Raw genomic sequence first — 25,907 nt, forward strand, 5'->3', positions numbered from 1 at the left:
TTCCCATTCATGGATGACAGGGGCTGATGGAGCAAGTCCCTGACAGCTGGACCTGCCTGCACAGGGAAGTCTGATTTAATTGGCTCCTTGACAGGGAAAAGTAAAACAAAGAAACTTCCTATTGCACTCAGAGAAATAAAACCTGACGATTTACATAGATAATCAAGGGATGACTGTTTTCCATTTGTCAGTTTACAACCGCAGAAAAATGGTCACTTTGCCACCGTTAGTTTCTCACGATGATCCTTAAAATCACATCTGGGAAGCGACTCTTCCCCCCGCCGGAGCATCTCCACGTGACCACGCTCCCCAGATGGAGGCCCAGGTCGGAGGTCAGCCGCTCACTTTCCACATAAACTGAACTCAGAGCCGCACCAGGAAGCTGGGGCCTGCAGAGCCAGCTCAGGAAGGCTGGGGGGCCGTGGCTGCGAACGAGAACCGGGGAAGGGGTCACTGGGGGGTTCCTCCTCCAGAAACTGAGTTCCGCATTCCCCTATGAGACCTGCCCCCCTCCCTGTCTCCTGCCACCCTCCTCCAGCATCCAGGCCCCTTCCTCCTCTGACACCTTTGCACCGCTCCCCCACAGCCAAGGGAGCAGGTGATGCATCATTAGCCAGAGTCAACGGAAAGAAAACCCTTCAGTTCCTTTTTACTTCACCCAAAAATCAACCGAGACAGAAGAGGCAGGAGCAGCTAGCCAGGGCACCCGGCGTGAGCACTGGCCACCAGGACAGCTGGGGAGACACAGGCAGGCCCAGCATGGTCTCGAGAAGCTGCAGCACTCAAATACCAGGTCCCCCAAAGACCCCGGGGTCCCAGGACTCTCGAGGCCACAGGAGAGCCTGCCCGCCACACTCCTCCTGGGTGCAGAGCGGCCGAGAGCTGCTGATGCAAATACGTGCACACACTCCTTTCCCATCTACTCAACACAGTACATGGCAAACACACCACAGATCCAAGAGTAAGAGGAACAAAGATCTGGAGAGTGACTTTCAGATATCAACTAAGTAGGAACAGCAGGGCCGGCCGGCGTCTGAAACTAGCTTGTATGCCTCAGACATTCACCCCTCCCAGCAGAGCAAACACCGCCTCAACACAGCCTGTGCTGCTGAAGCAAGACCCGGTGAACCTGGGCGAGTTTCAGCTTAAACGACTGCGTCTCCCTCACTGCGAAGGACAGTCTCGTGGGATCCCACATGCGCTCTGTGCCGTCCTCCCAGCCTTCAGGCTTCCAGAAGCACAGGAGCCCGGGGCTGGGCTGGGCAAAGGAGCACCTGGTCCAGTGGGGCTCGCAGAAAGAGTAACTCCCAGGGGAGCCTGTCCAGGGAGAAACGCAGCCCAGCAACCCCACGGCTTCCTCAGAAGGGGCCTATGCAGAGTGAGGGAAGGAGCCCCAGAGCCGATTTGCACGTGGGGGGCCTCGCACAGCCTGAAGGGGCTGGAGCTCAGGGCAGGAGTCAGGAACTCTCTTGTGTGTTCTTGAAAACAAAACAGCCCACAGGCTCCAGCGGGTCCTGACACCCCATCCCGGGGCCTCAAGTCCTGAGTCAGGAGCAGCTGCAGAAAGGGACTGCCACTGCCGTGCTCCGTGGAGATGCAGTCGGCCCTGGGTCCCCCCTCAAGGGAGCACTATGTTGCCCAGAGGCAGGTTGGGGGGCTGTGGCTTTCCGGCCATCGCAAACAGGAGAGACCCGTGGACAGTACACCGGGCCCTGGCTGCCAGGGGCCTTGGGGTCCCTGTTCGTACCGACCCCTCTCCCGAGGAGGGTCTTGCTCCTCGGCCCCATCTGGTCAGCCCCTGCCGCTTCTCCAGGTGTCTGCTCAAACGCTCCTTTCTCAAGGGAAATACTCTATGGCCTCGGCTGTCCTCAGACTCGGTTCAGGGCTCAAGTACAGCTTCTAGTGACCATGAGCCTGACCCTCTTGGCACTTAATAAAGCCAAATCCTGAAGGGGAGGGGATTGTGTGAGTCTCTGCTCCAGCCTCTCCCCGGGGTGAGGCCGTGCTGTCGGGGTCCCGGGGCTGACACAGCATCTGGCTCACAGGACCTGAACAGCGGCGGAGCGAGAAGCCTGATGTCTGGGGGTCTCCGGCAGAGCCCCCCGTGAGTCTTCCGCCTGCTTTACGGTGATGCCTGCACCAGCCCACTGTGGAAGAAAGAAGCTCCTTGTCAACTTCTGTGCAGGACACCGTTCCAAGGGAGGTCGGGGGCCAGACTCCCCCAGGAAGAAGAAAGGCAGGTGCAGCGCCACTAACACGGCATGATCAGTTCAGAGCATCGCTTTCTTCTAAGCTAAAATATCGACGCTTTGGGAGGCTTGAAATGTGTTTTCTAGAGATCCTGTGAGTATGCCTGTGTGGTTTCATCAGCCTCAACGCCCAGAGTGGCCTCGAAAACTAAACTGGGAGTGAGTGTTGGGGGTGTGCACCGGCCACTGCTCCCAGGCCTCGGAAGTATAAAAAATGGGCTCAACTGCAAAGACTCCTGTTAGACGTCAGAAGGAACCAAGGCTGTAACACGCTAGGCATCAGAACAATAACTCAGTCATAAAAATATATATTTATAACAAAATATAGCTAGAACATAAATGTCCAACAAAAGGGGGTTGGTTAAATAAACTTAGAATCTGTACCAACAGAACACCCTGTAGACACTAACGATTACGTGTAGAAGAAATTTCAAACTATCATCTGCAGTCAGGTTCGTTGCTGGCTAGCCTCCATCTCAAATGTCTCTGACTTCTCTGTCTCAGAGCCATGGACTCCTTTGACAAGCCAGTGAAAGAAACTGGCCATCTACCTAGAAAAATTCACCAACACCCACCATTTTGCCCAGTTTTAAGAGTCTCACAAAACCAACAAAGCCCACAAGGAGACATCCTACTGGAAAGGCCACATCCCCAGTGACCACGCCTCCAGCGGCCACACCTCCAGCGGCCATGCACTGCCTGCTGCCTTGTCCCAGAAACCATGGCAAGAGCGCCCATACTTGAGCCCACACAGGTGTCAGTGGGGTGGGTGACACACATCTCTTCAAAAAGCAGCATCCTTGCTCCCTGCATGCTTGCCGAGCTTGGCAGAAGTACAGCCCCCCAAACCCAGAACTCAGGTCCCACCAGACCTCAGTTTGGAAAGACTAAACTATTGATCAGCGGGATACTCCAGCCCCAGAAGAATTCGGAAGGGCTGAGGGGTCTGGGGAGTGCTAGCTCCTTCCTAAGAACTCTCCAGCAGACCCCCATGTCCTGTAATACACAGAGAGGAGAGAAAACACCACTCAACCTGTTGTCCATGGGGAAGGGGCCCTGCGGTTTTGAAGATATTGCAAGATTCCAGACCCAGTTAAAACAGCACAATTCCACCTGAACTCAGGGACACAGGGACGCAGGCCAAGTAAACCTGGTTTCCCCCCATCTACCTGGTTTCCCCAAATCTTCTGCAGATCCCACGTCAGAAAAAAAACGGGGCCACACTTTCAGGAAGTAGCTCATCCCTAAGTATGAAGCATCTGAAGTGGGTTCTAGAATAACCAGTTCACCAAGACGAAATGCAAGTGAACCATGAACATATTTTTATAGGTTAACATCACAAGTAATTAAAATTGTAAATGGTACCAAATTTGCAAACTTTTTAGCATGTATATTTATTAAGTAATGTGATATTATAATAAATATATTTATAAATATTCTATGATATGTATTTGGTATCTGTATTTAGAGTTAGCAAGGACACAGGAAACTGATTATCATAAACTATTGGGATTACACACACATGTTCAGATCTTGGGAGGACAATGTAGCATATAATTGAGAACCTTTCAAAGGTTTGTACATTTTAACCAGTAATTCTGTTTCCCAAAATTGATCTTAAAGAAATAATTAGAAGTTTATGGAACCATTTTTATACGAGCATATTCATCACAACTTTAATTTATAATTTATAATTCCTATTACTTTAATAGAAGTAATAAATAGATGCAACAATAATGATCAATGAAAGGGGGTTAGTCAAGTAAATTTTAGAACATCTGAATAATTGAACACTTTCTAGACATTATAAAATCATGTTTTAAAGAATATTTAATGACACAGGAAGATGCTCACAACATCGTAAGTTAAAAAACTAGTTGCATTGCACGGCAATGAGTGTGCAGCTGACAGTATCACACTACACTCATGGGAATTTTGAGGAGAGTGAGCTTTATACTACTTGGTTTTTCCCCACAATTAAAGAAAAGCTACTTAAAGAACTGAAGGATCCCAGTTTTGAGAAAGATATATGTAATATAGGCAAAGGGAGGAAAACTTTAGGGATGCACATTACATATTAACAGTGGCTCTGTTCGTTTTTTCTTTCTTCTTTCTTTCAGCTAGCTACAACCTCTCTTTCCAATTTATCTACAATGAATATGTGTTATTTTGGCTCACTGCAACCTCCACCTTCAAGTGATCCTCCTGCCTCAGCCTCCCAAGTAGCTGGGATTACAGGTGTGCGATGTCACTCCCAGTTAAGTTTTTTTAGTTTTTGTAGAGATGGGGTTTCACCATGTTGCCAAGGCTGATCTTGAACTCCTGAACTCAGGCAGTTCACCTGCCTTAGCCTCCCAAACTGCTGGGATTACAGGCATGAAACACCGTGCCTGGCCTTGTTTCCTGTTTTTACATGTGTCCCGTTATTCTACTCCTGGAAAGCTACCCCGAAGAAGTTAATTATCTCTAGAAAAAGAAAATATCCTGTTTGTTTTTTTTTTGTTTTGTTTTGTTTTTGTTTTTGTTTTTGTTTTTTGAGATGGAGTCTCGCTCTGTTGCCCAGGCTGGAGTGCAGTGGCGCAATCTCAGCTCACTGCAAGCTCCGCCTCCCAGGTTCATGCCATTCTCCTGCCTCAGCCTCCTGAGTAGCTGGGACTATAGGTCCCCACCACCATGCCTGGCTAATTTTTGTATTTTTAGTAGAGACAGGTTTCACCATTTAGCCAGGATGGTCTCGATTTCCTGACCTCGTGATCCACCCGCCTCAGCCTCCCAAAGGCCCCACAGGTTTTATTTTTCATAAGGTATGCTATTAAGGGATGCCTACACCTATTCACACATACCCCCCCACACACACACACAGCACCCTCAGTCAGCACACAAGTACACAAAGACGTGTTCACATATATGCACGGCAGACGCCAGTCCCTCCACATGCAAGCACACACCAAGCCACATTCTCCCTCCCCAGAGTCATACTCCTTTCAGTGAAACCAGAACGTCATCCCGAGACAGTTGCCAGAGTGGAATTTCCACCCCCAGAGGTCACAGGGAATCGGGTCTGTCCTCTGCCTGCTGACCTTCCGCTGAGGAGTCTGAGATGTGCAAGAACTTCCTTCTGGACACTCGTGATGACGGACACTCTAAACTGCGTGCCGCCTGAGCTCACGATAAAGAGAGGGCGAGCGTTTGGCTTAGGATGAAAACAACTGACCTGGCACAATAGGATGACAGATAATGCATCAAACCAGCACAGGAGCCCTTAAGAATCCCACATTTGGAATTGGCCGACATCAATTATTTAAACACAAATTGAATTAACAAAATATTCAACATATGTTCTCTTTAAACTCTGCTAAATCGAAGGAGACATCTAAAAGCTGATCTGTGGGGTCAGCCTGCTTCGAGAGGGCGGCAGGCAGCGGGCAGGCCTCGGGGAGGGCGGAGTGAGGCACAGGAAGGCGGTCAGCTCAGAGCTGTGCTGGAGGCCTGAGCTCTCCACTCCCAGAGGAAGGTGATTAATGCCACCACCAAATGTATGCCTGTGCCTAACCCTGACCTCATCAAGCCCTGCTGCCACCATCTGCTGTTTTTAATTCCTCTGCAATATTTGTATTTGCTGCCTCCCTCCGACAAAGAGCGGGGGCGGGGAAGCAGTGCTCCCTACTTAGCGACGTGTGATCTGGTTGGCTGGCGGGCCCGGCCAGAAGCATCTGTTGCTGCAGTCCAGCAGCATCTGCCACTATTTCTCACTTTCCCCAGCATGCTGGGAGATACGGTTTCTCCCAAAGGTGGCCTTTCCATGCACACTGTCAATCCCATCATTGTCCGCCCGCCTGTTCCCACGGTGCCGGCCCCGTTGCCATGCTGCCGGGCCTTTGCTTGCTGGCTGTCTGTAATCCAAGATATTGTGTGACTGAGTTATGCCATTAACCCTCCTCCTATGCATCGGGACATTCAATTAAGCTCACCAGGAGAGGCCGGCTGAGAGGGAGGTCTGTCTGCTGGGGAGGGACGGCCCACTTCTAGCAGCGTTTACAACAATAATAATAACTGCGACGACCAGCGGGTACTGTCATAAATAGTGCTGACGGCCGGGGAGACAGGAACGGTTCTTGGCAGGGCAGCTTTCTCCTCTCTCACTGGTTTTGTTTTTTTAACTTAAAATGCTATAAAAGGATGCATTGTTTTCTCCTGATTCTTGATACGGCTATTAAGCATTGTGATAAAATGTGTGTGTGAACACTATTATTTCTGCGTCGAGTGTTAAACACCTTCTGCTCACGGGGTGCAGCCTGGCTGTGCATGCACGCAGCGTCCCAAGCAGTCCCTGGGCCTTGCCCTTGGTCAAACGCTGCTGCGGGGACCTTTCCGGGGCAGCGCCTGCACACAGAACCACACGCCCCCGGAAGATGCTCTGTGACCGTCCCCAGACATAGAAGGACAGCAGCCTGTCAACAGCAGAGCTGCCCTTGGCAACTCGGATCTGTGTCCACAAAACGCTCCCGAGAGCTCACGGAGGTCCCGGCGATCTCCCCTAATCACTTCCCGGGAGCAAACGGCCCTCCGACGAATGGCCAGGTGTCGGGATGGCCCCACAGCTGCACCACCCTCCTCACAGGCCCCACTGTGGCTGCTCCCAGGCGGGCTGAGCTGAGGGAGCACTGCGGTTCACTGTCCCCACAGGACGCAGGGCCCCATGAGAGAGGCTTGTGGCCGCCCCAGATGCCCTCAGCTCCCTGTCTGTGGCCACTTTGTCGACTGAAAGGCCTCCAGGCCACAGACCACTTTGCAGACGACATTTGAGTACAGCCAGATTTTTAAAGTATTCTGAGCAGGAAAAGAATTTCTTCGATTAGACATTTCAGTGCTGACAAGCAATGCCATATTGAATATTCAGGAATTCTGAATATTCTAAATTTATAAATAGTAACTTGCTGAGTAGGGGATGTTGACTGAAGGCCAGCTGTGCACCTGGCAGAGATACACGAGGAGCTCGTTCTCTGCTCCTGCCAGGCATCGCAGATGATAGAGTCTCCCCACTTTACGGGTGAGAGATGCAGCTAGTGACGTCCCACACCTGCCCCTAGACAGCACCAGCTCCTGGGAGAGCCGGGACAGAACCCATGTCTGGCCTGGGCCTCCTCCTCAAAGGCATTGCTGTCACAAAATGTGGATAAGGAATAAATCCAGGGACGCCAGGGGAGAGCACCAAGGTCAGATGGCACCACGGGGTGGGAGAGCGAGGGTAAGCCCCCCTCACGAGGGCTCTCACACCAAGCCGGCAAATGCAACCCCAGGGCCTGGGATTTTCCCACATGCCTGAAACGCGAACCCCTTCCCATGGCCCTTCCTGTGCTGTCCTCCTGGTCAGAATATCACACGGCTGTTCTCCAAGAGTGGTTCCTGCAAGTGGCCCCCGCTGTGAAGCCCTGTGAGGCCCTGGGACCTCACACCCAAGCAGATGCAAGCAAAGCCTCTCTGGAGTCCTGATGCCGGCTGCTGGGTGCCCAGCAGGGGTGAAAGGGAGATGTTTATGTGGCAGGCGTGGGCTCCCTTCCCTGGGCGAGAACCGTGGGAAACCAAATTTTATAAGTGTGGCTTGCCTCACAAACCAGCTTCTGTGATCATCCATTATCATGTCATCCGTTACACTGCATCCAATCTTAATCAGAACTTCCGGGCCACACAGAACACGAAGGTGAGCGCTAGTGCCCCTCTGCAGGCCTGCTGTGTCTCTGTCTTGCAGCCGCCCCCAGCACCGGCCCTCACGGCCCCTGCAGCACCCCCAGCTCCGGCCCTCGCCGACCCCAGCAACTGTGCTCACAGTCTCTCTTCTTTCTATTCGTCACTCTTTCCACACTGAGGTAAAACCTGACGAACAGGAAGGACTGTAAAAAAAACAGCTTTCAGGACAGATCTGAGCCACAGAAAAGATACCGTTCAGGGTGATGCAGCCTCCCTGAGCATCAACATGGGTTCTGCCCATGTGGCGCTCGCTGGAACCCCATGACAACAAAGCCAAAATGACCTCCCCCCGGCTCCGACATGGCTCTGCTTTCTGTGTGTGATTGACGACATTGGTCTCAGCACCTCTCCTCACACACTCAGGACACTTTTCCTTAGCTGCCACCAGCATCCGCCGAGGTGGGGCCACGAAGGGGACTCGGGGTCCAGCGCCTGCTCCTTCCCATGCGCTGGGCAGCTGCGACTCCTGGGCCACTCCACCCCGTGCACCAGGCTCCTGGACAGGACCAAATGATGCCACACAGGAGATGAGCTTGCAGAGGCAGGAGGGCAAGGGCAGCAGCAGACCCAGGAGGCACCGTGGGCTCTTCCCGAGACACTGCCCCACACGGGCGCCGTCCACCCAGCTCAGCTCCCAGGGGCTGGGAAGTTTCCACCAGGCCCCTAGAGCCAAGCCCACTCCTGCCCACACCTTCGTGACACGTTTACAGAGTGAACAAGTGAATGAATAATGAGACAGGGAGACGAAGGGGCATCTGGCCCCAATGCCGGTGAAAACCAAGGTGCTGGTGTACACAGAGAAGAAAACTGAGATGACGGTGTACACCAAGAAGAAAAACAAGATGACGGTCTACACCAGAAGAAAACCAAGATGCCAGTGTACACCGAGGAGAAAACCAAGACGAGGCCAAGTTGAGGCCTTCCAACAACAGTCTGTGTGCGGCCCGCAGGGCCAGGGGTCCGGCCAGGGTTTCCGGGGGGCTCCCTGAAGGCTCACAGCTGTGCCTGGCACTGGCCTGCTGCAGACAGCCAAGGTCTTTACAACACAGGGCTGTGTGGGAAGGGCTGGATTCCCACCTAGAGGTTAAAGCTGTTCACCAGCGTCTGTGGCTCAAAGTTACCGCACCGCAGAGCAGGGAGCACTGGCTGGTGTGAGCGGCTAAATCTCACACCCCAGTAAAGACACTTGGAGACGGATGCTGAACCCTGTGGGAGCAGAAACTGGGGCTGTCTCACTCACTCAGTAGCAACTAAGAGCATGATGTGGAAGCCGGCAATTAAACCCCCTCCAGCGTGCTGCAAGGTGCCCCAGCCACACCCCACCATCAGCGGTGGGAGCGACGCCACAGGGAGAGCAGGGTGTGCCTGCAGGGTCGATGGCAGCCTCTGAGGCAGCTGCAGCCTGGTGCAGGGCCTGCAAGGGCCACGTCTCGGGCCACCCTCCTCCGCAGCCCCACACACAGCCTGAGGAACAGACATCGAGAGAAGCCAGCCTCCTTTCAGCGAGGCTGCCCCCAGAGAATATGGAGATTCAGCGGACGTTGTAGAAGAAGGCAGCTGCAGGTCCCGTGTTAGAGCACTTTAGCCTCAAACAAAATTAAAGAGTGAGCTGGAAAAGTCGACTTTTCCCGTGAATATTGGCGCACGCTCAGGGACCAGCAGTACAGCTGTCCCAGCGGAAATGGAGGAATGAAGTTTCATTCAGAGTCGCGCTAAAGCAGAGCCAGCCCAGGACGAAGCTTGGCCCAGGACTGAGTCCCGCCTGCGTCCATGCCCCGGGAGCCTGGGGGGCGGGCCTGGCTGCCTGCCTTCCCCTCCTGCCGCTGCCCCTCAGTGTGGAGACCCAGCCCTGCGCCAGCCCCCAGGCCTCGCGGAGAGGGGTCCGGCCTGCAGCCCTGGGGGTCCCATTCCCTCTCGGGTCCGGCTCTCTGGCAGCCTTCCTGACACGCTCCTTCACAGCGGCACACGCGGCTCCCACACTGTCCCCCACCCCACACCTCCCCTCATCTTTAATTGCACACACGTTCTGCTCCCTTTCCTTCAACTCCCGGCGGGCGGGGGGTGGGGCAGGGGTGCTGTGAGGGTCTGAGAGGGGTCTCTGAAGACTGTGGGTTTTGTCGTATCCCATCCATCCCATCCTGGCCACCAGCAGCCCCAAGGTTGGGCCAGGGCCTGTCACCGTGGCAGGTGAGCGCGATGTGGAAACAGGACAGGCAGCCCCTCCCCAGCTGTGGGGTGCGACTCAGGGCTGTGGACAGAGTAGGAGCCACAAGCTGGGCTGGGCACAGGCCCCACGTGGATACAGGATGGACTTCACAGTCCCTCTGCTGCTCCCCTTGTCGTGCTGAAGTGAGGTTGGAGCAAAATCCGCACCTGCCCCGTGCACGGGCCTCGGACCCCCTTTTCACTGCCTACTGGGCATTCCATACCCAGGAGCAAGTCCCAGGAGGGAGCAAAGTCTCCCCTCCCCAGCTCAGAGACACACACGGCCCCATGCTCAGGCCACAGGAAACACGGACCAAACCCAAGATTAAAAACCCAGTACCTACAATCAAATCTCGACCTTTAACACAAGCTTTGTTTCTCACCTGAAAGGCAGAATTTTACATTAAAATTGGGAGTGATTTTATCCTGGCGCAGATGCAGCAGACGGCGCAGACGCAGCAGACGGTGCAGACAACGCAGACACAGCAGACGACGCAGACGACGCAGACACGGCAGATGACGCAGACGTGGCAGACGACGCAGAGGACGCAGATGATGCAGACGGGTATGGGGACGGGGACAGGGACAGCGGGGACGGGGACAGGGAGAGGGACGGAGGCAGAGCCCCACACGCGACTTTCTCTCAAGTCAAGACCAAGTCAGACCTGAAAATTCAGTCATCCCATGGCCTGAGTCCGGCATGGTGAATGGAGCGCTTTAAACTTTCTTAAGGGCTGTGAAAATTTATCTTTTAAAAATATTTTTATTTACTTAACATTTTAAAAGTTCCCACTAGGCACATTTTACAAAAAAAAAAAAAAAAACCCACACACTCACAGTTTGGGGTGTCCAAAGGCTCTGAGAGCAGCTGCAGGAGTCACCAGGGGCAACACAGGCCTGTGAGTCAGCTCTTCTACTAGGCTTTGTGCTCCTGTATAAATGACCTAATCCATCCGCGGTGCGTTTCAAGGGGGAAAAGGAAAGGGTTTATGAAACCAAGGTTGAAATGGAGACACCGAGGCACAGTCCCTCCCCGGGACCTGGTAGAGAGTCAGGGAGCTGACTGGAGAAGACCTCAGCAGCCTTGAGACCCTGTGCATCCGTTTCTGTGCCAGCTGTTTTTAAATTAGAAAACTTCAAAGCTTCTCACTGTGACAACAGCCGTCCAGGACGAAAGAGGACGGTAAACAAGGAGCCATCCTGAGACTTCATCAGCTGACTGACAGGCTGAAAAGTCTAGGGCAAAAAGGAAAAGAAAGGAGGACATAGGGCGTCCAATGATAAGATTCGTGGCTTCCCTCGTGTAGCCACTCATCCTAAGGCAAACACGGGTCACCGGGAACTTCAAAAGAGATCACAAGTAATCCTGCATAGGCAGAAATTCAGATGTGTGGCCTCACCTAATCTGACTGGGATTTATAAGAGGTAAGATGTTTGTTGAACTGACTCATCAGTGATAGCTCTTTTGTTTGAGATAAAATGGAAGTAAGGCTAACACCCACATGCCCTGTGTTCAGCTTGTGGCCTGGAACGGGTTGTTCCTGCAGAAGGAGCTGAAGTATTTCTGGAGATTTTCGACTTGGCTTACTGTGCCATGACCATAAGGTGGACGCCTCTCATCTGGAAACCAGGGTAGTAACATGAAGGGCTAAGATTATCTAGATGTTACTGAGATAGAACGTGGAGAACGTGGACCATCTGAGCTGTAGCCCTTTCCCGGGGCGTGAGCTCAGCATCTGCAGAAGACGCCTGTGTCACGAGGGACCATTGGCTTTTCCCACCCAACATCCGTGGGGCTCCAGGCCCAGTGGCCCCTGCCATGCCCCTGGGCAGGGACCTGCTGGAGCCCAGGAACATTCCAGGAAGCCCCACAACGCTGGTCCTGCCAACAGACTCCACCCAGTCATCCTCTCCCACAGGTCGTCTTCTCCTGAGGAAAGCTTCCGGAAGCCAGGGTAGGCTGCAGACCCGGAAAGCCCATGAAATGCCAGGCAGGAACCAAGGTGTTGCTGTGGCACTGTGTGAGCACCAATCAGCAGTGTGCATGGCCCTCCATGAGCTCATGCCTGTCAGCCCCTGCAGAGCCCTCCACCTGCACATGGGGTCCCAGCCACCATTCACTTCTCCTTACGGCTGACACAAATCGTCCCAAAGCCAGGTGGCCTTGACAGGTCTCAGCAGCCTTGGTGGCTAGGTAAGGCCCTTTCTGGAGGATGCAGGGCGTGTCTCTGGGCTGGACTCATGTGAAATGGCGGTCCATGTGAGCGTCCACCATGTGAGAAAGGCTCTGGCATGGATGAGCCACCCTCAGGAGACCTGCACCATGGCGGCCGCCGGCACAGGAGGTGCAGTCTCACAGCTCAGACCCAGGACTCGGTTCCCTCTGAGCACTGATGCCCTGGATTGCATAACAGGATGGTGTTCTCTAGGGAAGCCCTGCCTCTGGAAGCCCAAGTTACACAACCAACCTGACCCCAGAGTCCTAGGAAAGCAAAAGCCATCTCACCCGAGGTGAGCTCCACTGACCCTGAGAGCACCTTCACTGTGGGCGGCTGGGGCACGGCGGCCCAGTCACTCGCCCCCACTCGCCAAGCATGTGCTGGGCACCTCCTGGCTAAGCACTCACATCCATTATCTTCTTTAATCCTCCCAGTACCTTATTAGGGAGATATTTTAATCCCACGTCACAGAGAAGGGAAGTGTGGCGAAGTGTACACAGCTATTACAGATGGAGCCAGGCCTCGGAGCTGTTCTGCACAGCTGAGCTGCAGCCCCACAGGTAACCTAAGTGAACTCAACAAATGCGTTTTAAACGTGGCCTTTCTCCGGCCTTTGCTCCGCCCATTGCAGCTTTGCCATGTTCATTTAGTACCAGCATCAATCAGCTGTACTTACCAGGCCTAGAATGTGCATCGAATATTCATTTAAATGACCACTTGACCCCTCATTGCAGCCTGGATTCGCAGTCCTGACCCACCTGTGTGGCTAACAACGCGTTCAAACTGGACAACAACAAAGTTTCAAATGAACAGAAGGAAGAAGCGAAGGTTGGCGGTTTCACTGGGAGTTAAATCGGGAAATGATTCCCTGGGAAGTCTAGAACTTCTAATCCAGTCTTCAAAGTCTAGTCTTCAAAGATTGCCGTTCAACTAAAGGGCAAGAGTCCGAGGTCAGTCCAGGTCTTCCCTGGCAGCCGTGGGTTGGGGGGACAACCCTAGGCCTCCACCCTATGCTTATTTTCCTGAGATTCTGTGATTAACGGGAATGTCGGGTGAATGCCTGGATTCTCAGGATTAAGCCTTATTGCAAATCTAGAAGAAATCAGCCCTGCTGAAACACGGCACGCTGTCAAATTCCACGGGCACCGAGTTTTATCCAGCCTGTGTTCGGCATCCCTGGATGCCTGGACCTCTCCCTGGAACTCCACACCCCAAGTACTGTGGAGTGCCCTGTCACCAGGCTGGAGATGCAGATGCATCTCAGGCCGCCAGGAACCAGCACTCTGCCTCCCACCAACATGGGCATCCCCAGGAATTGCCCTAACCAAAGAAATGCCATGGAAACATCACCACAGTATCAAAGCCAGCAGCCATCACACATGGGAGCCCAAAGCCCAGACACAGGGGCAAAAACAAATTGGTCTAAAACGAAAATCCACCAGGATGTGAACATAGTTTCCCAAGGTTGATGAAGGAATCCACAGAGCAAGGGTCAGACCTGACACCTGCACTCACTGAAGGTCACAGGCAGGCTGCGGAAATGCCAACGCCCGGTCGCCACAGGCGCGGGACCTTGACACACAGTTAGAAACTGCAGCCCCCTCTGCAACCCTCAGCGTTGCTGTGACATCTCTAACTGCTGCCCACACCAAAGGTTCCAATTATTGAGCCAGCATGTTCCCTGTAAAACACTTGCAGATGCTTAGGTGAAATTTCCAAACTGTAGGAGAAGCAGAGTGTCATCTCCCCTCTCTGTCTGTGAGAGGCAACCTGAGGACCACAGAGCTGTGTCAGCTGTGGGTTTTATCCCCCTCCTGACTCCCTGGGTCTGCAGCTCTGCAGTCACAAGCAGACCAGCAAGTGTCTTCACTGTAATCACCCCTGAGAAGTCACGGGTCTCAGCCCGTGGCAGGACAGACACCACTGAGAGCCACAGGGATCCACCTCTTAGCTGAGCAGCCAGGATAATAATTCAAGAAGTGAATTCAAAAAGCATTAAGTTCATAATAGGATAAAAACGTAAGCCTGTGGCAGCAGGGAAAGGTGCGGAGAGAATGGGGTGTAGTTACTGCTCTTAGCGCATGGTGGGCATCATGGAGCTTGTAAATCTGATACAGAAAAAAAAATCTGATATAAATACTAATCAGTACATCTCATCCTTTAAATTTACTGACCATGTATTCAGTAAGCACCCCGTGTGTGCCAAGAACCATGCGGGAAGTGGAGGAAAGCAATGAAAAGACACCACAAGGATCCCCGGGGAGCTTGCAGTCCAAAGAGGAGACAGGCACGCCACCCAACAATGACCGGCGATGGAGGGCTTCCCAGAGGAGGTGACTGTGAGCTGGGATTGAAGGATGAATAGGAGTTTCTGTAAGGAAAATGGTGTGTTCAGAAAACAATTCACACAATATCCCTTCGAGTGTGTGCAAACAGGCAGGAGGTCTCTCCAGCCCAGTCCAGGGATGCTGTGTACAGGCTCCATCAAAGTCTCTCCAGCCCGGCCTGGGAATGCTGTGTGCAGGATCCATTGATGTTGTCTCAGGAGTGGCCAAGCCCAGCTCCGGTCCTTCATAGATTCTGACACCCGGGGCAGACAGGGCCCTGCCCTCACACAGATGCCTCCTGAGGGCCAGATGAGGCTTTTCACTCCAGAACCCTTTTCCTCCATGGGCCTGGTGGGCACCAGGCTGCAGAAGCTTCTGTGTGGCAATCTGTCAGCACCATCTCCAACACGGGTGGAATGCAGCTCCTTGTCAGGCTGGATTGTCTGGGCCACCCAGTGTCAGGGCCTAGCAGCCTCCTCAGGGCTCTGCAGCCTCAGCACGTGCTGCCAAGTCTGGCCTCTGCCTCTGGTCATGCCCACTTCCCACATGGGAGTGTGCAGGTGCCACCCTGGGCTCTGGTGCCATGGCCTCCAGCCCCTCAAAATGCCCTGTGGAATGTGCTGTGTGGGTTTAGTGTGTCTTGGTGCTTTGGCAACATGAAGAGCTGTACATTCATTCCTTCTGTAGGAAGCACTTCATATGGGAGACAGAACTCTCTAGAACGAATGACGTACCTCTGAGAAATAGGGAAGACCTGATTCATGCAGACAACAGATGTGATCGAAGGTGCCCCGTGCAGGAAAATGAACAAGGAAACTCCCAGCCAATGGCAGTATTTGTACTTTCTGAAGTTTACTGAGAATAAAACCTGACACTCTTACTTCATGATATGGGTCTCTTTCAAAGACTCTAGTGCTCTAAAAACACATTACTGCATTTAAGTTTATAAGATTCTATTGGGTAGATACTGTTGTTGATAAATGTTTCTCAGTTTCCATCAGAAAACTGGGCTGTATGAGTTTTGGAGACTTGCCAAAAGTAACAATAAACCAAAAACACATCTTGCCTTCATTACCAATATCCATGAGGAACTGCTGTGTTAGGCAATTTTAGTATATCGGAAAGTCCCTTGGGACACTGTCCACCCCTCCCTGCCCCTGTGTGAGTGGCGTCCACTGAGCTGCCTTCTCTGCAGTGCTCACAGGGAGAGACCATGGAAACGAGCCTCCTGCACACCACACCAGCCAGCCGTGACCCACTCCCTCGTTGGCGACCATGGAACTGAGCCTCCGTGTCCTGCACACCACACCAGTCAGCCGCGACCCACTACCTCATTGGCGGCCACGTAGGTCGGACACCTGACTACCCCACAGTGTTTTTAACCAGAATTCTATCCGGTGCCCTCTTCTCAGCTGAGGGTGCATTTTTGTCCTTGTCAGTTTTGTCTGTCTGAGACCCAAGATCTCTCTGGACCATGCGTCTCACCTGAGAGGCACAAACCTGATGGTGGATTGGCAGAAAAGTGACACAGGTGAGCACCCCAATTGGAAAATCTGAAATCCAGAATGCTCCAAAATCGGAAATGTTTTGAGCCTCAACGTGACCCCACAAGTGAAAAACTCTACACAGTCCTCATATGACGTGTCACAGTCAAAACGCAGTCCGCACTTTGCTTCATGCACAAATTATTTAAAATGTTGTATAAAATGACCTTCGGACAATGTATATGAAACATAAATGAATTTTGTGTTTAGATTTGGGTCCTGTCTCAAGATACCTCATTATGTACCTGCAAATATTCAAAAATCCAAAATTCAAAGTGTTTCTGGTCCCAAGCACTTCAGATAAGAGACCCTCAGCCTGTGCTGAAGTGGCTGCTGCTGCTCCTAAAAAAGTAGAATAGTTTCTCACAAGGGAAGCCTCAGGAGAGACGCTGGGACCCAGGGGAATGGGGAACGAACCTCAACTAGAAGCCCTCTGTGGCACTGAATCTAACCGCCCACAAGTCCCAGCCTGAGCAGTTTTCCCAGGCCTTCTGAAAGAAGGAAGGCTGCTCTTTCTGGCAAGTCAGGGGAGGACTGTTAACCTGGGGGCTGTAACTCAACGAAACATGGAGAGGACTTCTGTGCTGACCGCACAGCAGTGCTTCTCCAACACGAATGTGCAAGAAACCACCTGGGTCTGCTTAAAATGCAGGTTCAGACTCAGGAGAAACTAGCACCCTGGTGACACTGAGGCCAACAGAGGCTGGAATCTCATCCCTGCATTCTCAACGTTTGCGTCCCTCAAATAAACTTAGTAGAACGATCATGCATAATATCTGACTATATTAGTATTATGAAGACTGATGTGATATTATATTTTGTATCTTTTAAATGTGTTGGAAAACAGACAAAATGTCAGTTGTGATTGTGAAATGTATTATATTCTAGAATCGCTAGTCCCATTCACTAAAATGGTGGCACCCCAAAGACACGAGAAGGATTAAAAGTGAGATACTCCTCACTCTTAGTTCTTATATCTCTCTTTCCTGTTCCTTTATTTATTTCATCTCATGTTTCTCTTCATGTGAAACCATGTGCAAGGTGTAGCTGTACCCCCATCCAGGCCGGTGGAGAGACCCTATCATCTTTTGGGGGTTATCTGTGAAAGTCAATGATGCCAGCTACAAACAATAGACTGGTATGTTTATTTGGAGTGGCTGCATCAAACGGAAACCGAGGTCCTGTCTCCAGGCGGCCGGCTGCTCCCATCTGTCTGTGCCCATGGCACAGGTGGGGCCTTCCGTGGGCTGCAGCCAGCACCAACCAGTACATCTGGTTGACCACAGTGGGCAAAAGTAAAACTTCATGCCAATAAATGACCAAATCAAAATAGAATTTCTTTTTCTGGCTGATGGCTGCCACACAAAGACCTATCTTCAGAATTGGCTGAGTCAAGCACCCAGACTGCCCTTGTCCAGCCCCTGCGAAGGGAGGTAGGATGGAGCCATCTAGCACCGACCACGTGTACTGGCCAGTGTGGCCTTTCTACCTCCCGAAGGCCAGCACTGTGAAAACAGCATTCCAGTTTCCGGCTCACACTAAGGAGTCAGTTTGCAGCTTCTGCTGGAGGACTGGACATTATTCGAGATTCTATAAGATATTCCAAGACATCTAACACATGGTTCCTGCCCTCAAAGAGCTTAGAATCTACTCAGGCACAAACATTAAAATGCACACAGCAACATAAGGCTAAACGTAACTCCTGCCAGCTTACTCTGTTGAATAGGCCCTAACTGCTGAAAAATCCCGGCTGGAGTAGAAGGGATTCCTGCCTGGGGTAACAGTAAGCTTCCTGTAAACTTATTCACAGCTGGGATCAGCTGAGCCTTGAAAAATAGACAAAATTTGACTCAGAAAGCACTTTTTCCTGGTGGAACACAGGCAGTGACTGAGAATATGAAGTGTGTCTGTACTAAGCACTTTTACACATATTTATCTCGTTTAACCCTCACAGCAGCACTACACAGAGCTATCATCCCCATGTTTTGAATGGGCAAACAGTTCTGAGAATTTGAATCACCTCACCAAGGGGACAGAGCTAATGGCAGAGTCACGCCAACTGGCTCCAGAGCCACCGCGGGCCCACAGTTGCTGTGCGACGCTCCAGCCCTTCTGCTGCTCCTGTGGTTTTGGGCTCTCTCGGGTCCAGGTCCAAGACCTAAAGAGAAATAAAACATCCTAAGTGATGTGGACTAGGCCCCACATGAGTATCACAAAACCGAAGAGGCTTCACAGTCCCCAGGAACCCTGCCCTGCTGCCGAAAACTGGCCACATAATTCCCTCCAGTCTCATCATTAGTGGCCTGCTTGGTTAGCCACGGCCGAAAAGAGGAAATCTTAGGGAAACATTCATTTCTTCTGCCCTAAGCCCTGCAGCCATGATTGCTTTTATAAGCAAATTGTCAGCTTCATAAAAATGTTTAAAGCTTTTATTGTATTTTTCTGATACACAGTTATTGTTTAAAAAAATCTTTTAATTACAGAAAAAGCACAAAGAAGAAAATAAATCCCTAGGCAACTTGCCTGAACCATGTAAAGTCCATACTTGGTCCAGAGCCTTAGACCAATTGACCACTTTGAAGCTTCAGGTAAAAGATTAAGAAATCCCAAAGGGATAATGGCAAGAATGGCATCTGTGTCTCTGCTAGGGCCCAGGGCCAGTAAGAAGAGCGTAAGATTCAAGTCGGATGGGTCACAGCACTGCAAGTCACCCACCACGTCACCAGGGAACGCTTTACCCTGAGTTTCCAGTTTCTCCAATCTGGAGTTAAAAACTTGCCAGCCTTTTAGAATCGTTGTGAGGAGCAGAGACCGTTTACACCAAGCACCAAGCTCAGTGCCTGGCACACAGTCAGCAATGATGTTTATCGATCCAGCTTTCTCACAATGCTTTGGAGGCAGAATAATTTTTCGAGAATTTCCATGAGTCCTCAAAAGTTCTGAGTCCTAATGTGAATTTGCGAAAGTGAAATGAATGCCTGGCACCTCCTCCCTGCCCTGGGACCCAGAAAGCCTCCTTCTGAAAGCCCTCAGCTGCCCCAGGAAACCCTGGGGCATCTGGGCACCTTCGGACTGCACCCAGTGAGTTCAGGCCGAGGATGACGCAGCTTGCAGATGGCTGGAGCCCATCAACCTTCCTGGAAGTGGAAATCCTGATGGGAATCCCCACGCTGTCATCCATCCTCCTTACAGAAAGGGTCAGAGTTCATTACCCATTCCATGCCCTGCGGATTCGCAAAAACCAGGGTCTTTACTTTGGGCTGGCATGATATCAAATCAGATTTGCACACTGACTGACTAACTCAACAGCTCTCTTTACCAGTTAAGTGTGACTTCCATCAACCAAATGGTAAAACATTAAAGTAAAAATAAATGCAGGTTCTATGGAAAAAATAACAAAAATTGGCCTTTGATGTTCCCGATACATTCTGACAATCCTAGAGATTTAAAAAGCAGCATAAGGGATTATTTATTACATAAAAAGATCAAACAAATTGATAGAAAAATTTATTGATAAATCCATTAATATGATTTAGATAAACATGAAAGAAAAATTGTAAATCTTAATGAGAAAATAGCCAGATGTGCTCATGGTCAAATAATGTAATTAAATAATTGTTTATTTCATTGTGTTACAAAAATGTAATGACAAATTGTGGTGAAATGTATCCTTATATATTAGTGATACTGAAGCTGGTTCAATGCCAGGAGGAGAGATGTGGCAATGAGTATCAAGAAAGGAAATTAGGTTTATGTTCTTTGACCCAGTAATTAACATGGCATGAGGGAGGGGCATATATTGGTCATAGTGTCATTTACAGAAGAGAGGATTTTCAAAATAAATGCCCGATTAATTATTAAGCAACCTTTTACAATTATGGTTTTGAAGACTAGGTAGCAACTTAGAAATTAAAGTTGGCATAATGAGTAAAAAGAAAAGCAGGATATAAAAATAGTTCCTGGACTATGATTGCAACTTTCTAAAAAGTGCATATAGGAAAAAGAAGTACAAGAAAAATGGTGAATGATTGTGGTTGAGAAGACTAGGATTGAAAAGTTCGCTTCCGAACTTTCTGTGACATGTTTTTTTTCAATCTAGGATTTAAAACAAAAATTATGCTTTACAGCAAAGAAGAAGAGTTTGGGTTTTCACTCCTGGAGGTGTTCAGAGGCCACCGCAGCCCACACCATGCCCAGGTGGAGCTGCCACCTGTGCCTCTACAGCCACTGTTCTGGGAGCTGCCCCCAGACGCAGCTGTGCAGATAGCAGACACTGCTCCTGGTTGAGGACCAAAATGTGAACAAACAGACTCTTCAAGGATAGCGTGACAATGTAAAATAAATGTTACATAATGCAAACACTGCACCTAGGTAAAGCCACTTACAAAATTGATTCATATTTGATCTGTTTTAAATTTAAAGGTTTGTAATGTGGAATTACCATGCTGGATAATTGCCCACACACCACATTCTACTGAGTTCAATAACATTCCATGTATAATTCAGAGCTGTATCGAATTTCTTAAACACAACTTTTTTTTTCTCAAATTTATGTCACTCCATAAAAAGCAACTCATTTCACAGTAACAATTATAAGTACAAAATATGAAAATATTTTCTGTACCTTTTCCCAAAATTTCACTAAATCTTGAAAACAGACCTTAAGAATATGTTTCCATACTTATATATCTGTCTTCTCCACCTCCTCTGCTGCAGCTGTTTTGGACTTGAAGGCCTTGGTTTTACTGGGATTAATAAAATATGTTTCTATACATGATTTATAAAGAGTAAAACAAGGCCGGGCATGGTGGCTCATGCCTGTAATTCCAACACTGGGAGGCCAAGGCAGGAGGATCACTTGAGGGCAGGAGTTTGAGACTAGTCTTGGCAACATAGTGAGACTCCATCTCTACCGAAGGAAAAAAAGTGTTTTAATGAGCTGGGCATGGTGGTGCCTGTGGTCCTAGCTCCTTGAGAGGCTGAGGTGAGAGGATTGCTTGAGCCCAGGAGGTTGAGGCTGCAATGAGCTGTGATTGCACCACTGCACTCCCATCTGGGCAATGGAGCAAAACCCTGTGTCTATTTTTTCAAAAGGTAAAGCAAGACAAAACTATGACATCCCATCCTAATACGAGTCAAGTCCTGAGCGTCTGTAGAGAGAGCCCACCATGGCCATGCAAGACCTGGAGAATCAGCAGGTGCACAGGTGCTCACTGCAGCTCCCAGCTGCATCCTGGGAGCTTTGGGTCTTGGACAAATGAGGGCTAAGCCTGTAGAGTCAGTTCTGTCAGCCAAAGACTGAAGCAAGGAACTGAAACCACCACCAAAGAACCCTGAGGAAACGGGGACTTCCTCACTCCTTGGGAAAATGTGAATAGTTAATGTGACCAGGCGGAATGGTGCAGCAGCCTCCCTTGTGTGAAACCCACGTTGTACTCATCCTGGGAGTGCCTAAAACTTCACAGCCTCAATTCCTCAATCGCTCTCAGATTCTTGGGAACCAGGGAGAGGGAAGGGTGGTGCTGACTGCCTGAGGCTCAGCCCTCCAGGCCTGCCCAGAGCACCAGGGCGGCCATTTCCCTCCTCGGAGCAGCCTTGCTTGACTCCACGTGGGCCAGGGTTCGAAAATTTGAGCTGCTGTCTCTCAAACTCGGGGTGTGCAGGAGCCCTTGCCCCGCCGGCTGCTGTAAAAGTTTTGGTTAAAGGCTCTGAACTGAACGTCCTTCCCACATCCCCTCAGAGACTCCAGAGGCACACTCACCCCCAAAGTGAAGCCACAGACAGAACCCAGGACCTTCTCTGCACTCACACCGGAGAGGAGCATGGACGGGAGGCTGAGCCTGAAGCATCCTTTCCTAAAAAGCAGGCGCTCCTCCCAGCCTCCGCACGGAGGCCCTGCCCGAGTCGCTGTCAGCACTGCGCCTGCCGCTCTTCCCTCAGACCCATCAGCAGGAAGTCGGCTGTTTAAAGAGTTTTAAATCCGCAGTAAATCACAGTTCCTAAAGCTGTAGCACCGATTGCAGCGAACCCTCCAGACCAGGCAGCACGCGCGCCCCTCAGAAGCAGCAGCCGCTGAGACTGTGATTCTCCTGCAGCTGTGGGAAACAGAAGTCCAGTGTTTATCCAGATGTATCATTTGCAATGATTCACTCGTGAATTAATAACAAGGAAAGCACACACAGATGGATGGGGGAAGCCCGAGCTTCGCCCCCATGGCGTGCCCCTGCTGTGTGACCTCAGGCCAGTCCTTTGGACTCTCTGGGCCTCAGTGATTCACGCTTTTTTTTTTCTTTAGGGACGGGCTCTTGCTTGTTGCTTAGGCTGGAGTGTAGTGGCACAATCATAGCTCACTTCAGCCTTGAACTCCCGGTCTCAAGCCATCCTGCCACCTCAGCTTCCCAAGTAGCGAGGACTACAGGTGTGTGCCACCACACCTGGCTAATTTGTGTAACTTTTTTTTTTTTTTTTTAGAGATGGGGTCTTGCCACATTGCCCAGGCTGGGCTTCAACTCCTGGGCTCAAGCAGTCCTCCTGTCTCATCCCAAAGTGCTGGGATTACAGGCGTGAGCCACGGCACGAGCCTACTCACATGTTTTGAAGTTTCCTTGCCACCCTGACACTCTGTCTTGTATTCTATTCTCTGCACTAAATTATGAGAAAGAATTGAGATTTTTTTCAGGGATCTAAACCAAATTGTACAACACTGGTCTACACACACACCCTGTGAAACAATTTTTATCTTTCAGAGCATAATCGGGACAGTGTAAGGCATTCTATGTAGTTTTAAAGGAGTGGACAAGGTACTCACATCCACTGGCAAAGACAGGAGACAAGTGATTCGGGGCAGGGTGACATTTGGAGGGAAAGGGAAGGGTCCTTCACCCACAGGCCCTACAGGAAACACTCACAGTGGGAGGCAACCTGGGCTTTGCTCATCACCTCCCTTCCAGTCAGGACCCCACAGCGGGACAGCGGGAGCCCACGTGCTTGTGTTCTGAGCAACTTCGCCTCAGCAGATACGCAGTGGCCAGGCGGTCCCAGGCTACACAGGCAGAAAGACTCAGGCTGGGTGGTTGGCTGTTTGTTTTTTCCAATATCCACCTCCCTTGAAATCAGGACGTTGAAACTTAGTTTTGCAGAGATTGTGTTTCCCTGGACTCTACTGAGGTAATTACCAGTTCTTTTGCCGTCCTTTGCTGACCCCAGGGAGCGCTTTTCTTCACGTTTCCATTCTGGGATTTCTATGATCTCCTGAATCCACTGCCTGCACTTCCTTGGAAAGGCCCAAAGCAGAGGAGGCAAACACGCTGGGCCCCCGCAGTCGCAAGGCACAGAGAGCACGAGGGTCCCGCGTCCCCCGCGCGGTCCCTGCAGTCAGGAGGTGCAGGGAGTGCATAGCTGTTCACATCCGATGGCAAGGGCGCCGACTGTGATTAGGGGACCTGATGAAATGGATTGAGACTCAGTTTCCCCATCTGTGAACTGAAAGGCTGGGAGAGGTGTTTTCCCCACCCAGGGGGCCTCCAGTCCTGGTGCACTGGGGTCATTCTTGGAACACCCAGGGGCCCTTCTAACGGCAGATTGAACGTGCACTCGCTGGTCCCTGCCACACAGAACACGGCACTTCTGCATGAGTGCTGAGGAGTCTGGGTGGGAGCATGGGCAGCCGACGCCTTCCGGAAAAGCTTCCATATGTGAGGCAGGAGGAGGAGGAATACAGCTGCGTGTTCTGAGAGATGCATGTGAGGTGATTTTGTCACTGTGTTAACATCAACGAGGACACACACCTAGAAGGTGTAGCCCACTGCACACCCAGGCCGTGTGCTGCAGGCTGTCACTCCCAGGCTACAGACCTGCACAGTGCTAAATACTGCAGCCAATTGTCACATAATGGTAAGCATTTGTGCACGTAAACATATCTAAAAATAGAAAAGAAGCACAGTAAAAACAAAATATAGAAGATGAAAAATGGTACGGCCGTGTAAGGCACTTGCCGTGAATGAAGCTTGGGCTGGAAGCTGCTCTAGTGAGTCAGCGAGTGAGTGGGGAGTAAGTGGGAAGCCGGGACCTGCCTGCGTTGCTGTAGGCTTTATACACACTGCATACACAGGCTGTTCTGGTGAGTCCGTGAGTGGAGAGTGAATGGGAAGGCCAGGACACAACCATACACTGCTGTAGGCTTTATACACACTGCACACCCAGGCTGCTCTGATGAGTCCATGAGTGAGTAGGGAGTGAGTGGGAAGCCAGGACATGATCGTACACTGCTGTAGGCTTTATACACACTGCACACGCAGGCTGCTCTGGTGAGTCTATGAGTGAGTGGGGAGTGAGTGAGAAGACCAGGACATGACCATACACTGCTGTAAGCTTTATACACACTGCACACGCAGGCTGCTCCGGTGAGGCCGGTGAGCGAGTGGAGAGTAAATGAGAAGGCCAGGACATGACTGTGCTGCTATAGGCTTTATACACACTGCACACTTAGGCTGCATTAAATCCATTGTTAAAAATTTCCTTCTCCAATCATAAATCAACCTTAGCTTACTGTAACCTTTTTGCTTTATAAACTTTTTAATTTTTTAACTCTTTGACTTTCATAACACGTAACTTAAAATACAAACATGTACAGCTGCACAAAAATAGTTTCTTTCTTTGTATCCTTATTCTATTAGCTTTTTCCTATTTAAAAAAAAATTTAACTTTTCAAACATTTTGTTAAAAACTAAGACACACACATTATCCTAGGCCTGCAGGGGTCCAAGATCATCAGTCTCACCATCTTCCCCTCCACATGTGGTCTCACTGGAAGGTCTCTGGGGGCAGTGATGCACGGAGCTGTCATCTCCTGTGATGACATGGCTTCTCCTGGACGCCTCCCACAGGACCTGCCTGAGGCTGCTTTACAGTTAACTTTTTTTTTTTCTTTTTTTTTGAGATGGTGTCTTGCTCTGTCCCCCACGCTGGAGGGCAGTGGTGCAATCTTGGCTCACTGTAAGCTCCACCTCCCGGGTTCACGCCATTCTCCTGCCTCAGCCTCCCAAGAAGCTGGGACTACAGGCGCCCGCCACCACGCCCGGCTAATTTTTAGTAGAGACGGGGTTTCACCGCGTTAGCCAGGATGGTCTCGATCTCCTGACCTCGTGATCCGCCCGCCTCAGCCTCCAAAAGTGCTGGGATTACAGGCGTGAGCCACCATGCCCAGCCTTAACTTTTTTGTAATAAGTAGAAGGAATACACTCTAAAATAATGACTAAAAGTTTGGTATCGTAAATATGCACCCGGGAACAACGTTTATGATCATTATCTGGCTGTATGTGCTGTGCACAATGGCATGTGCACGACTTTTACCTGACTGGCAACACCATGGGCTTGTTCATGCCGGCGTCACCACAGGCGTGGGACCGTGCGTTGTGCTGCGACATGACAGACAGGTGACAGCCAGAGGACCGCACACTTTCAGCTCCGTGACAGTCTTATGGTGCCACGGCCACCTGTGGGGTCTGCTGTTGACCACAAAGTCCCTGTTTGGTGCTGGGCTGTATCTGAGCACCTTGGCTCATCCAGAAGGGGTCTAACCAGTCTGGAAACGCAACTGCCTAAACTTCCTTCTGA

At 50.8% G+C, this 25,907-nt stretch overlaps 1 long non-coding RNA gene across 1 annotated transcript; it reads right to left on the reverse strand.

The window, feature by feature from the left end:
- Positions 1 to 14,564: 14,564 nt before the first annotated feature.
- Positions 14,565 to 22,210, reverse strand: LOC111530905. The gene is made up of 3 exons (XR_002728044.1): positions 22,054 to 22,210; positions 18,318 to 18,450; positions 14,565 to 15,593 (listed from the first exon to the last, which is right to left on the reverse strand). It is a non-coding gene; the product is annotated as an uncharacterized LOC111530905 (long non-coding RNA).
- Between the last annotated feature and the right edge of the window lie 3,697 nt (positions 22,211 to 25,907).

The sequence above is a fragment of the Piliocolobus tephrosceles genome, chromosome 5 (assembly GCF_002776525.5).
Source record: "Piliocolobus tephrosceles isolate RC106 chromosome 5, ASM277652v3, whole genome shotgun sequence".
Classification (NCBI taxonomy): domain Eukaryota; kingdom Metazoa; phylum Chordata; class Mammalia; order Primates; family Cercopithecidae; genus Piliocolobus; species Piliocolobus tephrosceles.